This window comes from Cynocephalus volans, unplaced genomic scaffold (genome assembly GCF_027409185.1).
Source record: "Cynocephalus volans isolate mCynVol1 unplaced genomic scaffold, mCynVol1.pri scaffold_35, whole genome shotgun sequence".
Taxonomy (NCBI): domain Eukaryota; kingdom Metazoa; phylum Chordata; class Mammalia; order Dermoptera; family Cynocephalidae; genus Cynocephalus; species Cynocephalus volans.
In genome coordinates this window covers 1330488-1345252 of record NW_026902463.1, presented here as the reverse complement: position 1 = coordinate 1345252, position 14765 = coordinate 1330488, and the positions used below count along the sequence as shown (strand labels likewise).

General features: G+C 47.1%; 1 pseudogene; it reads right to left on the bottom strand.

Moving 5' to 3' along the window:
- Nucleotides 1-9211, bottom strand: part of LOC134369058 (F-box-like/WD repeat-containing protein TBL1X) — a 53906-nt pseudogene extending 44695 nt beyond the window's left edge.
- Between the last annotated feature and the right edge of the window lie 5554 nt (nucleotides 9212-14765).

The window sequence follows — 14765 nt, the reverse complement described above, 5'->3', positions numbered from 1 at the left end:
TTTAAGGGACATTTCACAGAACTCTGAATCATTCCTTTTAAATTACAAAATCAAAACAAAACTAACCTGAAAGGAAAGGAAACTGTTGTTTGGCTTCTCCTGTGTGGGCATCCCAAATGATTGTTGTCTGCACGCCACAAACAAAGGAAAAAGTTAGTAATTATTCTTCTTGCAAAGTTTTCTCATGAAAAGTGCATCATACAAGAAAAGACAGTGGGACCTTATTCCTTCTAAACCATCACAGTCCAATAGAGCTATTCCTTTAATTTTTCCGGGAAGCTGTAGGAAGTTCAGGATGAGGACAGGTCATATTAGTAGGAGAAGGGGAAGCAGAGGGGAGTGTTCTTTTCTCTGTAGTTTGGGGGTTTTTAGTGGCTGGCTGGTAAGGGGATCTGAACCTTGACCTTGGTGTGACACCGTGCTCTCCCCAAATAAGCTAACTGCCTAGCAGTGTCCCACAGAGGTATCATGTGAGTCACTACACTAATTTTTAATTTTACAGTCACCACATTAAAAAGAAAAAAAGAAACTGGTACAATTCATTAACAGTGTATTTTATTTCACTCCAATAGTGCCAAAATACTATTGTTTCAACATGTAATCAGTATAGAAAAATATTAATGAGGTATCTGACATTCTTTCTTGCCCCCCATCCTAAGGCTTGGAATCACAGCGTGTTTTACACACAGCAGTTTGGACGGCCACATGTGATGACCTACAGCCACATGAGCTGGTGCCTACTGCAGTGGACACAGCAGCCTTAACTGATAACTGAGAAAACTACCCAAATCAGTGGTGATGCCCCCTCATCCCAAAACGCTAAAAAACCTGTACCAAAACATATCTAAATGTCTTTCCAGCAGTTTTCCAAATGAAGAGCTGCACAAACAGACATTTCTGGAAATTCCCCTGACCGACCATCCATGAACCAGGACCACGCGATGTGGCAAAGCCATCGGATTATGCCCGGGTCAGGCTCTGATTTATGGGTCTACAGTAAGGAAAAAGGTGATCGGCACCTCGCAACACAAAGTAAATCATGAATTCTGATGAACTTACTGATGCTAGGAACATACTTAAAGCAGCAGCCAGGGGCAGCTCCATAAATACCATTGGAATTAAGTCTTCATTAACCGGAATTTTCAACGACATTGGAAACTTTACACCTGTCTGTCAGTGGGACTTCATAAAGATTTCATTTTAAGAGCTGATTATGTTTTGGGTTGATTGTAGAAACATTCAGAGGGATCACTCAGAGCAGCAAGTGTCTTTTAAACATGGTATTCCTACATTTGGGGTCAGCTCTAGACCACCTGTCACTGTTTGTCTGCAACTGTTTTCTTAATTTCTCAAGCACAAACAAATGTGGATTATATATTGTGAGTACAATCGGTCCTTTAACAATGTGCGGGTTAGGTTACCGACCAGGACACAGTTGAAAATCCACGTGTAACTCTTGCCTTCCCCAAAACGTAACTACTAATAGCCGACTATTGATCTGACTTGTTACCAATAACATTAATGTTCAATTAAAACATGTTTTCTGTGTTATATATATTATGTACTGTATTCATACAATAAAATAAGCTAGAGAAAAGAAAATGTCATTAAGAAAATCATAAGGAAGAGAAAAATACATTTATAGCATTGTGCAGTATTTACCAGACCAAAAAAGTACCATGTATAAGTGGACCTGTGCTGTTCAAGGGTCAAACTGTAAGTAAACTCACAAATGTCTGATACATTTTCACATACTACAATCAGTCACTGAAACATTAAGTTGACGTTTATTTTTAACATACATTGAACCAAAGAAAACATTTCACAAAAGCTTTGAGAATGTGAAATATATTTTTGTCACTTTGGGTTAAGCATACACTGAAGGTCACACCAGCATCATCATAATTTACATTTTCTCCATGGGTATTATGTTCAAGGACACTGTTATTATTCCTGCCATGTTTGACTAAGGAGTAAAGAGGGACATACATGACCCAAAAGACTAACATGATTCCAAATACGCATTTTTACTGATCGTACAGTCCGTCACCTGGTAGAGTCAAAATAAATAATCGGTGAGAAACACACAAATGAATGTACAATAAAAGATCCGCCAGGTGGGAAGGTGGCCAGGAAACGATTTAGAATGCTCGGCAAGTCGAAGGGCAGAGTTACTGGTAAGCCAGGGACTGATCCTCCTCCATGCTGCACCAGCTGTGTGTCACTAGACAAGGTAATAAACCTCTCTGGCGCTCCAATTCTTCCTCTGTAAAATGGAATTGAACATACTAATGCCTGCTTCTAATACTAATGCCAATGGTCTTCTATTGCAACTCCTCAACTCGGCCACTAAGGCGTGAAAGCGGCTACCGACAATTCTCAACAAATGAGAGTGGCTGTGTATCAATAAAACTTTATTTAGAAGAACAGGTGATGGGCCAGTTATCGCCTGTGTGGGCTGTACCCTGCCAAGTGCACCCATGACTTCTCCAAGAGTGTGATGATGTTTAGAGTTCGTTTATTATTTTATATTAAATTTTACACCTTGAATGAACAGAAAGCAGTAACAGAGTAAAGTTTTCAAACTATCATGAAACCAGTGTAGTTTCTGTGGGGGAATGGTTCTATGTCTCCTTCCTCTTTGTTCTGGGATCTTCCACCCCATGATGGCTTCGAGAGGCACCCGGCTCTAAAGCCATCACATCTCTCTGGCAGCCCTGTCCAAGTGCAGAGTAAAGGAGTCCCACTTTGGCTCCGTGGCCTGTCAGGGGACAGTGCCCTGTCCCTGGGTCCGTTTTACTCCTGCTCAGGAATTGTGCAGTCTACAGTGGGAAAAAGGAGCTTATCAAATTAGGAGAGCAGAAGTCTGCTAAGAGAACAGTCTCTGTCACTAACATCAGTCTAGGGGTGAAAGTTTACACAGAGCACACCCACACCCCCTGCTCTGTCCAGCCATTGATAAACACAGTCTGGAGATTTTCCTCTCTTTATCATTAAACTATGAACCTCAAAAGAAGAGACACTTTGCACAGAGGTCTGTAGAGCAGTCGAATATACTGACAGAGATTACATGGTAAAATTAACACGAAGATCAAAATTACAAAAACAAAACCTATACAGGTCCTTTTGATTTCTTAAGGGGAAGGAGAAAGCCTAAGAATTCAAAGAAAACATCGTGTTATCTGGAGAATGAAAATAAACATGTATAGATCGAAAGTATTTGTTTTAAGTTAATACTCACTTTGTCTACACCAGCACTCAAAATATAATTCCTCTTTTTGTTCCATTTCAAGGCAAAGATGGGGTCTCTATGTTGGCCTAAGCTGCTGGCCAGATTACCTGTTATGTAAAACAAATACAGACGAACATGTTGACTTCAAAGTCATGGTCTGTTCACTTCACGGTTACATACAGAAGAGGGTCCTGTCCAACCCCAACACGACAGACACAGAACTACCGTCTTCCATCCATATCCTTGCAAAACGGTCATATGAACCTGTGGCCAGAAGCGTTCCATTGCTCTGCGGGCCAGAAAGAGACACAAACCCACAGAAGCAGCTTAGTAGTGGTGGCACCAGAAAAGCACACAGAAATCGCCAGGATCCCAAGTCTAGAATATTCCTAAGCCGATAACTGATGCCACATTAAGAGACTAACGGGTCATCTCTGACTACTTCAGCACACACTGCTGTTAAATTAAATGCAAGGCATGTGGACCAGGAAGTGAGAAAGCCACACTGGAACCACTCAACATGTGTGCTGTCTAATTAAGGACAGAATTTAAAATACCTACAGAAAGTCATCCTAAGACTATGCAGAAAGCAAAAAGAAGTTGAATGGCATGTGTCCCACGTATAAATGCACTTAGCTGCTGGTCCTGAGCTCTCCAGGTGGAAAGTTTTCTTTCCTGGCTGCTTGTCACAGCTCCCCAGCTGAGCCTTCCCGGGGTCCCACCTTCACGCTGTGAGGTCCCCCTCTCAGCGTCATCAGGCTTGACTCGCTCATGTGTGCTGACCATGGGAAGGCATGGACACCCAACACACAGCTCATTCGATGCCCGCCATGGCCTAAGCAGGATCTCTTGGAGATGGAGAGCACCTGTGAGCCCACAGCTCAGGGCAGGGCCACCACACATTTCAAGGGGCCCGGGGGGTGGAAGATGCTTACGTTCCAGTCCAGTGAGGTGACATCTTTGTTACTGGGGACATCGTGTCCCCCCTCCCGTATACATTGCCTCAGTACAAGCTGGGTAGAATCCCCGTTGCTGTGTTCATTAAGGTTCCATATCCTGGCCGTCGAGTCTCCAGACCTACAGAGTAAAAACACACGCACGTCGGCTCTTGGTGGGAACAGTTCTTTCCCCCCCTCCCATCCACAACCCTCCCCTCCTTCCCACCTCTGCATTTAGCAGTATTAAATGTCTTGCTCCCCATCCCATGGAGAACACGGCGTGGAATGTCGACTTCACAATCCGAGACACACAGAGCTGTGGACTTCACAGGACCCACTAGGGATCTGCTCATGTCGGGAAGACATGACACACGAGGTCAGACAACAGCACGTGTCCCTTGAGGCAGAATGCCAGAGACGAGCAGGGGTTCCCCTGACCCTGCAGTATCCCCCACCTGACATCCTCACCCAGAAGCCAGCAGATCACTGACAGGGTTCCAGGAACAAATGAACAACTCGGACTCATGGCCCCGAAGGACTGTGGCTTTGTTGGGTGGAATCTCAACGTCCCCATCAATTTGCATGGGTTTCGAGTGATTATCTGTTGTAGGAAACACAAAAAGGCACGTGGCTCATCAATAAAAAGGAAACTCATTCTCAGGGGGCTTCTGTTTTAGGAACACCTTGTTTTTATATACTAGGCGATACCATCTCTGATGATTATAACTAAATCATGGCTTTGTGTGATTGGGTATTATATGTCTCTTTGTATTTTGCCAGTCTTCAAAATTGAGTGAGGAATACACTAAATTAATCCTTAAAACTGGGGCCAGTCAACTATGGCCCATGGGCCAAAAGCTAGCCTGGTGCAGCCTCTCCTCATAAATAACGTTTAAGTTATTTACTGACGCCCACATATTTAGGCATTACATGCAGCGACTGTTATGGTGTGAACCGTGTCCCCAGTACCTCACACAGTGACTGTATTTTGGGGACGGGGTCTTTAAAGAGGTGATTAAGGTAAAATGAGGTTGCTAGATTGGGTTTAAATCCAATATGACTGATGTCCTTATAAGGAGAGGAGATTAGGACACAGACACACACAGAGGGATGAACATGTGAGGACACAGGGAGAAGATGGTGTCTACTAGCCAAGGAGAGAGGACTAAGGAGGAACCAGGCTGCCCCGCCTTGAGCTCAGACTTGCATCCTGCAGGCCTGCGGGGAGAAATGTCTGCTGTTCCTGCCGCAGATCTGCGGTGCTCTGTCTCAGCAGCCCGAGCAGAAGAGGACAGCTGCTACGGCATTTCAAGACAAAATTGGGTCACTGTGACAGAGACTGCCTGGCCCTGAATGCCTGTGACAGCCACTGTCTGGCCCCTTAGGGAAAGTTTAGTAGCCCCTGCTTTACGGGAAAGAGAAGGCAGCGGTCCAATCTAACTAGCACACAGTCAGCAGCAGCTGACAGTTTTGTAATGCAGTGTAGAGTTGAGTCTGCTGTTACATCTTCTTGTTCAGGTATTTTGGTGGAAAACCCCAGGAAGTGAAGGACTCACTTCTCAGTGGCAGGTAACCTAAGATCCACTGCTTCTGGGTCAACACATAAAAATATGAAAATGCCTGGTGACCCTTGCTTGGATTGAGAAGCCTGACACAAAATCTTCACAGCCTACCCTCAGGAACAGTGGGGCTGTGAATAAACCCTACTTCTTTTATGCTTCCCAAGTTCCCATGTGGCTGGGAGAAGATGAAGATAAGCAAAATGATCTTCCATGTTTGGTGGATCCATCCCCTGGTGATGGCGAGAGGACAGCTGGCATCCTAGCCAGCCGTGCAGTGGGGGCCTGGGACTCTGTAGAGGCGTGCAGAGTAGGCTGTCACCTGCTCACTTATCCACAGGCAGCCGTGGCACGCTCCAGCCCCAACAGGCTGGTCTACAGACCAGGCGTGAGGTGCTGAGAAGGGGGTTGAGCTGGCTGCTGCAGAAATTAAGAGCAGTGAGCGAGGGTGTGTTAGCCACGTGCACCAGCAAGAGAAGGAGGCTGGGCTCCCTGGGGCAGGGGTCAGTGCCCAGACGCAGCCTAGGCAGAAGAACTCCCACTCCCACGGCCACAGCAGGGAACAGCCTCCAGAGGAACAGACCAGAGATGGGGAACCGGCAAGGAGCCGACCTCAGACCAGAGGGGTGGCAGAATGGCTCAGGTCCTTGATGGAGCACAGGCATGCCTTGCATTCTGACTTTGGGTCCCAGGACATGGCACCTCTTTTGTCTCTGTTGTTCTAGTTTTAAATAGATTTTCTGATGTGGGAGTTAGTTGGTGGAAGGTGCACCGGGCCTGAGCAAGTTTTGTGATATGATTGTCGAGCTCTGACTCATCTGCTGCATACTCTTGGGCGATTAGCTAACAGGTCTAACCTCCCGGGGTTTTGCAATGACCAAGTAAGATGATGCCTGGTGTTCGGGGCGTGGTGCCCTTGCACTGACCATGGGCTCGACTACTAGACCATAATTTGGCTGAAAACCCTCTGCATGGAAGGCTGAGAGAGATACTTGCTTATGTTGGACAGTGATCATCTGGTACTTGTCCCTGTTACACGCGAGCCCTCAGGAGCAGGGCAGCAGGATTTCATAAAATCCAGGATGTGTGTCGAGAAGATCATGTCTAAGGATGTTGCTGACAAACAGGGAATGTGAAGGTCTTCCGGCCATACAGTAAGCAAGCCCTGGAAAGCAACTTGTGAGAAGTTGACAGCAGGCAGATCTCTAAGAAGTCGTTGCATTCGCCCAGCTTTAGAAGCACAATAAAGCGCCAGAAGAAACACACTTAATTATTACGTGTGCTCGTTCTCCTCCCCGTTGACCGTGGCCTCTCCGTTCTTTGGTGGATTTTGCTGGGAAATTGCTGCCGGCGCTGACGTGGCTGCCGTGGCTGCTGCTGCAACCGCTGCTGCTGTCGCTGCGGCCGCCGCACTGGCCTGCTGCTGCGCGAGCTTCTCGCGGAACGCCTGCTGCCGCGTCTGCACCACGTCGGGCATCACAGCCTCTATCAGGGACAGGGACTCTATGGGGCTGCCGTCAAACACCGTGCCATCCTGAGAAAGTAAGACAAGGGCAGCCGTCAGCAACCGCAAGAGGACCTCAAGGACCAGACTCTGCCTTCCAGGTGGGAGAGGTGCAGGAAGGTGGCCCAGAAACAGAGACGCCTGGGAGCTCAGGGGCTGGGGTCGGGGGTCGGTGGCATCAAGCAGGTGCCCGGACTGTAGGGGCAGGGCAGAGGGACTCCCTGGTGGGCCAAGGACAGGGAGGTGGACAAGGGGATCCATCGATGAAGAACTAGGTATGGTGGCTGTCTCGAGGGAGACCTGATATTTGGTAAGTGTCAACCTGAACTGGGGCATTAAGGACATGTGAACGTGTCTCCTTTATTCCTAGACAAAAGTGCTATATCCCTGATGGAAGGATTCTCAACAGGGGCAGGTGTGTGTGTATGGGGGGAGTAATTTTGTCTCCTTGGGGGACATCAGGGAATGACTGGAGACATATTTAATTGTCACCACTTGGCAGGGAGTCTACTGACAGCTGGTGGGTGGAGACCAGGGATGCTGCTCCACATCCTCCAGTGCACAGGACAATCCCCACTACAGAGCAGGGTCCAGCCACATATGTACATAGTGCTGAACAAGAAAAACCCCATCTGGTGCCACGGCAAGTGTGGAATCTCTTAGTACCCACTTTTGTGGGAGGAGTAAGTCTTTGGAATCATTGGCCCCGATTTAGAGATGCCTGCAGCATTCAGGATTTCCTTCCTGGTGCACGTGCCCATCTGATCTAATAAAATAAGCACTTGCAGCTACTTGAAACGATGCCCTGGGTTCAGGGTTTAGACCGAATACAGCCACGATACAACCGACAATGACCTCGTTTACTTCTGATTCATATTTTTTTTTTTTTTTTTTTTTTTAAAGATGACCGGTAAGGGGATCACCCTTGACTTGGTGTTGTCAACACCACGCTGTACTGAGGGAGCTCCAGTCTGGGCCTCTGATTCACATTTTTGTCTGAACATCCTTCGATTCTCTGGTACTATCAAAAAAATTTCTGTACACACTTAAAAGTAAGACGTGCTTTCTAAATACTCGAATCACATGAAACCCGCAGTGCTCCAGGTGCTGCCTGGTGGACGGACAAACACATTTTTGTGTGCTCTGAACTTGAGGAAGGCAGGACAGAACTGGGACACGTGGACTCATCCGTGTGGGACTCAGCTGAATCCCGAGAGCACAGATGAAGGGGCCAGGGAAGAGAAGGGATCTGTTTAAATCCCAAATAACTGACTTTCAAAATTTCTATCAAATCGGCACAGCCCCAATCTAGAAGGTGGCAGGGGATACAAGAGAATCTGTGTGATTTTAATTGATGGTTTTTGTTCCATTCTTCCCCGGATCAGCTCCACAAAGAGCACAGTCGTGAAACCAGCACCTGAAGTCACTTTAACACAGGGCCATCATCTCTCTGTCCCTGACTGTCCCTCTGGTTATGCCCTCTGTCAGGCTCCCAGGAATGCTTGGAACCAGAAGCGTTTCACAGTGTGAAATTTTTTCTGAGTTTGGAATACTTGCATTATACTTACTGGTTATGCACCCCAAATCTGAAATCCAAAATCTGAAATGCTCAAGTGAGCATTTCTTCTGAGGATCACATTGATACTCAAAAACTTCAGATTTTGGAACATTTAGGACTTCGGATTTGGGATGCTCAAAGTGTAACAAAAAACAAACAAGCAACCCCAGCTTGCTCTCAGATGCCTGCAGGAAGCACACGCGGGCTTTGGACCGGGGTCCTGAGCCCCCCGCTGCTGGGAAGCCCAGCCCCGCAAACATCACGTACCTCGTTGATGCTGATCTCAGCCTCCACGTACTGCAGCCCCTCCTGCAAAATGGAGATGAGGGCGGCGGGCGGCACCAGCGTCCCGTTGATGTTGGACTGGCTGATGTGGCTCTCGATCCCAAACGTGAAGGCTGAGTGGGAAAAACCTGCCGCGAGAGGGAGGCCAGGCAGGTGAGACCAGAGCAGGAAGAGCGGGCAGAGCCAGCAAGCTCTGAAGGGGGCAGCGCGGATTTCAACCACGCTTCATTAACGGGGTGGACACTGCTGCAGGACTGCAGCTTCCGATGTGGGGTCAGGCAGGCAGGAAAGGGCAGGGGGAGAGAGACGAGTGTGAGATCAAGGAAGACTGGGGAAGGGATGAGGTTCCTTCATGGGAGGACCCTTTCAGTGCTATTAAGAAGCAAAAGGGAACAGAGTGGAGGCTGCCCCACGTGCCCTGGATGGCTGTCTCTTGCAGAAATCCAACTCTGGGCGTCCCCCGACCCATCGGTTCACATATTCTTTGCGGGAGCTCAGTGCCGCAGCCTCTCTGTGTCCCCTTCCTCCCCCAATGTGTCTCCGTTACTGCCTGTGTGGGAAGCTGCTTGGCAACTCAAAGGAATTTTGGATGAAGGTTTTTAAGGAAAAGTTCAGGAGAGCCAGGATGGCTACTGCGTGTGGACGACAGCGGCGTTGCGAAAAGAAGGCAGTGGCATGAGGCATGGAAGGAGGTGCTGGGGGTCCACGTAGGGGTCTGAGGGCAGTGGGGAAGCTGCAACACCCCCTCCTCAAGGAAAGGAAAGTGGCCCCCTGCTGTCGGTGGGGGGATCTGTGCAGCTACAGGTAAAACAGGCAGCCCAGTCGGTGGGGCTTGATCGCCCCGTGTGGACCACAGGCTGCCCTGGGGTGCTCGAGGGCTCGTAAACCCAGGGAGGTGAATGCTGTAGGGGCATCCGAGTAACCTGGACCTCCATGCTCGGCTCCCCGGCCAGAGGTGGGGCAGGGCCTCTCACTCCGTTTCTATTGTCTGCTGATCGGGCAGCAAGGGTTCTCAAAGTGACCACTCCTCCTGACTTGGTTCTGCCCACTGTTTATGGCGACGTTGCCGGTTTGCAGGCTTAGCCCTGGTTACCCGAGCAGGTGGGTGCCTTTCCACCTGGCCTGGCGATTGCTTCCCTTCCACCCTCCCTCAGTCACCCAAACAGGCAGCGGGATCAGGAGCGTGAGGGCTTGGCTCTCATCAGATGCAATATCATCAGCCCTGCTGCCTCCCGTTACCCAAATCGAACTGACTTTGCAATAAACCAAAGTCTCACTAGATGGGAGCACACCTCCATGCAAGGAGGCGTCTGTGTCTGTGCTCTCCTGCCCCGTTCCCTTCTCACTTCCCTGTCCACTCGCTCCTCCCCAACCCACCCCGTCCCTCCCTCATCTCCCGGTAATAACGGATGTGTAAAATAGGTAGTTTATATTGACGGGACGGAACAAACGTGGTAGATGTCATTAATTCTGCACTCAGTTGCATACAGCCCTGTAATTCTTTACAAAACCATACATAAATTAGGTTGCAAGGCTTCCTCTCGTCTGCGTTTTTAGAGGATACAAACACAGGCCCTTTACATTAGACCTTACCTTTCCCTTCTCCCCTGTTTTTTTTCTCTTTACCCACCTTCCTTTCCCTGACCCACTCCTAGCAAAACAAAACAAGCCACCCCTGCGTTTAACCAGTGACTCCCCTGTATCTCCACCATGCTCTGCAGCGTTATAGCTCCAGGCTTTCCTCGCCCAGGTTTCCAGCATTGCTGATCAATGGATGGAGGGCTATGTCTCATCCTCCTGGTATCCTGAAAAGACCTCATGCAGGGCTATGACACTGTGCTCCAAAGCTTTGTTACTTCAAATATTACTGAATTTGCGAGTGTGCTACAAATTGCCAGTACCCCCAGATACTAAATCCTTTGTGAGTCTGTACGTCTGCCTGGCAACTCTGGCCGGTCTTTTACCATTGGGACCTAGGAGCTGCCTCCCTGTGATTCTGGCTCTTGTCCCTGTGCCTACAAGTGGCCCAGCTTCCACTGGCAACACTGGGGCCCAGACTGAGGCTCTAGGTTTGCTAGTGAGCTGGCTGGAATGAGGTGTTAACTTGAGTGATCTGAGCCTTGAGTGATTCAGTGCCCCTCTTTTTTCCTGTAAGGTTTGTACATTTTGAGTCCAGAGACTATCATGTACTTTCTCTTTCCTGTGAGTTTTCCAGGCATTTAAAGTGATCTTTCCCCTAGCTTTGCCTCTCAGTCCATCTTTGACCCTCTCTAGCCAGCAGAATTTTGCACTTTGAGCTCTAAGTCCTTCAGGCACACACAGCATTTGCTTTGGTCTTCCATGCATGTGATTTCTCCTCCTTGGGATGTCTTAGAGAATATGTTCTAGAGTGGGATTGTCCAAACTTTTAAACCCAGGGCTCCGTCCACAAGGGTAAAAATGCCACATGCTTCTGTAGTGTGCAAAATTAAAACATATATAGTGTGACTACTAATTGAGAGGAAAAGCACTGCTTTTTTCAGGCTACAGAAGGGATTGTACTGGCAAGTGGCAGAGCAAACAAAGTCGATTTCAATCCTTCCACGGCCTCGTGCTGGGACTTGCTTACAAAGCCCTCTGAGGCTGATCCAGTTGGTGAGAGAATGCTCTTGGATAGAGAGGAGGGGCAATGAGGGGCCCACTTTGCAATGCATGGTGGACAGTATTCCTTCCTCTACATCCCTGCTGTTTGGCTTGTTCTGTCCAGTTGGACAATGAGATTGAACCTTAAAAGTGACTCTCCTTGGGCTGGCCTGTTAGCTCACCACAATGTGGCCACAAATCCCTCTTGTGCAAGCAATCTAAGACTGAGGCATAGCACAGTAAGAAGCGATCCAAGAGAGAGGCAGAGGCATTCACAGACCTTTCCCAAAACTGAGCACGTGTTAAGCTACAATGAACATATGAATCATACAAAATAAAAAATGTCTTTTGGATCCTAAGTGTCAGTCAGAAGTGACAGATGACCACTTGTCTATATTCTACCGGTCATGCAGATCAGGCCTGAAAGAATGTGGGCGGGAATTACACAGAGTGTGGATAGCAGGAGTTGGGAACCATTGGGGACCACCTTGGAGGCTGTAAACTCTTGCATACATGAGAAATGTCAACCTTAAGTAATTAAAGAAATACGAAGGAAAACAGGATATATGTGATTCTTCACCTTTTAGAAATGTAGCAAAGGTCAAAACCAACAGTAAATGTTCATTCTAATAGGACATAAATTTGGTGTTACATGTCCAGAACACAGTTTAGCTTTACATATAGGAAGCCTGAGGAATGCAAGTGCCTGATGAATTAGTAATTTCAAGACTTCAAATGTTTCCTATGGATCTAACCATCTGCTGAAAAGATTAAGGTTTTAACAAGCCTATACATCACAATATTCTCAGTAATAGCAAAGAGTTAATAAACCAGTCCACAGTAGGGAAACTGTTTAAATTATGATTCATCCTTTCAATAGGATAGATTGGAAGCATTAAAAATTACTTGTGGGAAAGTTATTTATTTCCAGGAAAAAGGATTCGTACAATATGCTGATCCAAGCAGGTCACAGATGGAGATATATTCCATTACGTCTATAAGGTGATTATATTTTGTGTTTCTATACAGATGTGTTTACATGCCTAGAAGATATACATGAACCTGTTTAATGGGCACCTCGGGGTGGGTGAGATTTGGGATATGTTTCATTTCTTATTTCTCTGCTGTGTATTGCTTTTATAAATAAGGGTTATTGTTCAGGTTAGGATTGTGGTTCGGGATAGGTCTCAGGTTAGGTTAGGTGTTAGGGTGAGTGTAAGGGTTGGTTTCGGGGGCAGTTTTGGGTTTTGGTTCTGCTTCGGGTTCGGGTTAGTGTTAGGGTTTGGGTTTTCTTTCCAGTTTGGGTTAGGGTTATGGTAGTTTGAGGGTTCCGGTTTTGCTTTGGGGACTGGATAGGGTTTGGTTTAGGGTTCGGGTTCTGTTTTGGGTTCGGGTTCGGGTTAGGGTTATTATTAGGTTTAGGGATTGTGTTTAGGGTTAGGGTTCGTGTTATCGTTCAGGTTTGCCTTACGGATAGGCTTAGGTGTAGTGTTAGGTTTAGGGTTTAGTTTAGGGTTAGGGTTAGGGGGAGGGTTTTCTTTCGGGTTCGGATTATGGTTAGGTTAGTGTTACAGTTCCGGTTTTGGTTCAGGTACTGGTTACAGTATGGTTTAGGATTAAAGTTCTGGTTTGGGTTAGGATTAGGATTAGAATTAGGGTTATGGTTATTGATAGGGTTAGGGTTAGGGTTCGTGTTAGTGTTCTGGTTTGTGTTTCGTTTAGGTTTAGGGTTAGTGTTAGGGTAAGTTGTTGGGTTAGTGTTAGGGTTCGGGTTAGTGTTCGGGTTCGGGATAGTGTTAGGGACAGGGTTATGGTTAGGCTTAGGGTTAGGATTGTGTTCGGGTTAGGGGTTTGGGTAGGGATAGCGTTGGGTTAGTGTTAGTTTTCGGGTTATTCTTCGGGTGAGGGTTAGGGTTTGGGATCGGATTCAGGTTAGGTTTTCCGTTCGTTTTGGGGTTAGGGTTAGTATTCATTTTAGTGTTCGGTTTCAGTTAAGTGTTAGGGTTAGGGTCAGGGTTAGGGTGAGGTTTAGGTGTTGGGTTTGGGTTAGTGTGAGAGTTTGGGTTCGGGTTAGGGTCAGGTTCAGGTTCAGGTTAGGGTTGGGATTTGTGTTAGGTTTACGGTTAAAGTTAGGCTTGTAGTTTGTGTTCATTTTTGTGTTAGGGTTCCTTTTAGGGTTCGGGTTAGGGTGATAGTAGGGTTTGGGTTCTGGTTCGGATTCGGGTTCATGTTATGGTAAGGGTTAGTTTTAGGATTCAGCTAAGGCTTTGGATTTGGTTTAAGGTTAGGGTTATGTTTAGGGTTCTGGATAGGATTAGGGCTTGAGTTACTTTTTGGTTTTGTGTTATGGTTCAGGTTAGTGATAGGGGTAGGGGTAGGGGTAGGTTTCAGTTTATGGTTAGAGTTAAGATGAGGGTTAGGGTTCGTGTTAGGGTTAGGGCCCAGGTTAAGGTTAGAGCTTTGGTTAGTGTTAGGGTGCAGGTTAGGTTTATGTTTAGGTTTAGGGTTCTGGTCCAGGTTAGGTTTCTGGTTAGGGTTAGGGTTAGGGTTATGCCTGGAGTTTGGGTTAGGTTTAGGTTTCTGGTTCGAGTTCTAATTCGGGTCAGGGTTTTGGTTAGGGTTCAGTTTAGGGTTCGGGTTTGGGTTAGGGTTAGTATTAAGTTTAGTATTCCATTAGTATTAGGGATTGGTTCCTTTGTAGGGTCAGAGTTAGTGTACAGGTTCAGGTTCGGGATCAGTTCAGGGTTAGGATTAGGGTTAGGTTTAGGGCTAGGATTAGGGTTACAGTTCGGTTTAGACTTAGGTTGAAGGTTAGGGTTAGGGTTCAGGTTCAGGTTAGGGTTCAGGTAATGGTTAGGGTTAGGATTCTGGTCCAGATGTGGGTTAGTGTTAGGGTTAGTTTTAGGGTTAGGGGTAGGGTATGGGTTAGGGTTAGGTATCGGGTTTTGGTTACATTTAGGTTAAGGGTTAATGTTCGGATTCTGGTTAGGTTTAGCATTAGGGTTATGGTTAGGTTTAGGTTACGGGTTAGGGTTCTGTTTATGGTTAGGTTTATGGTCCAGGTTCA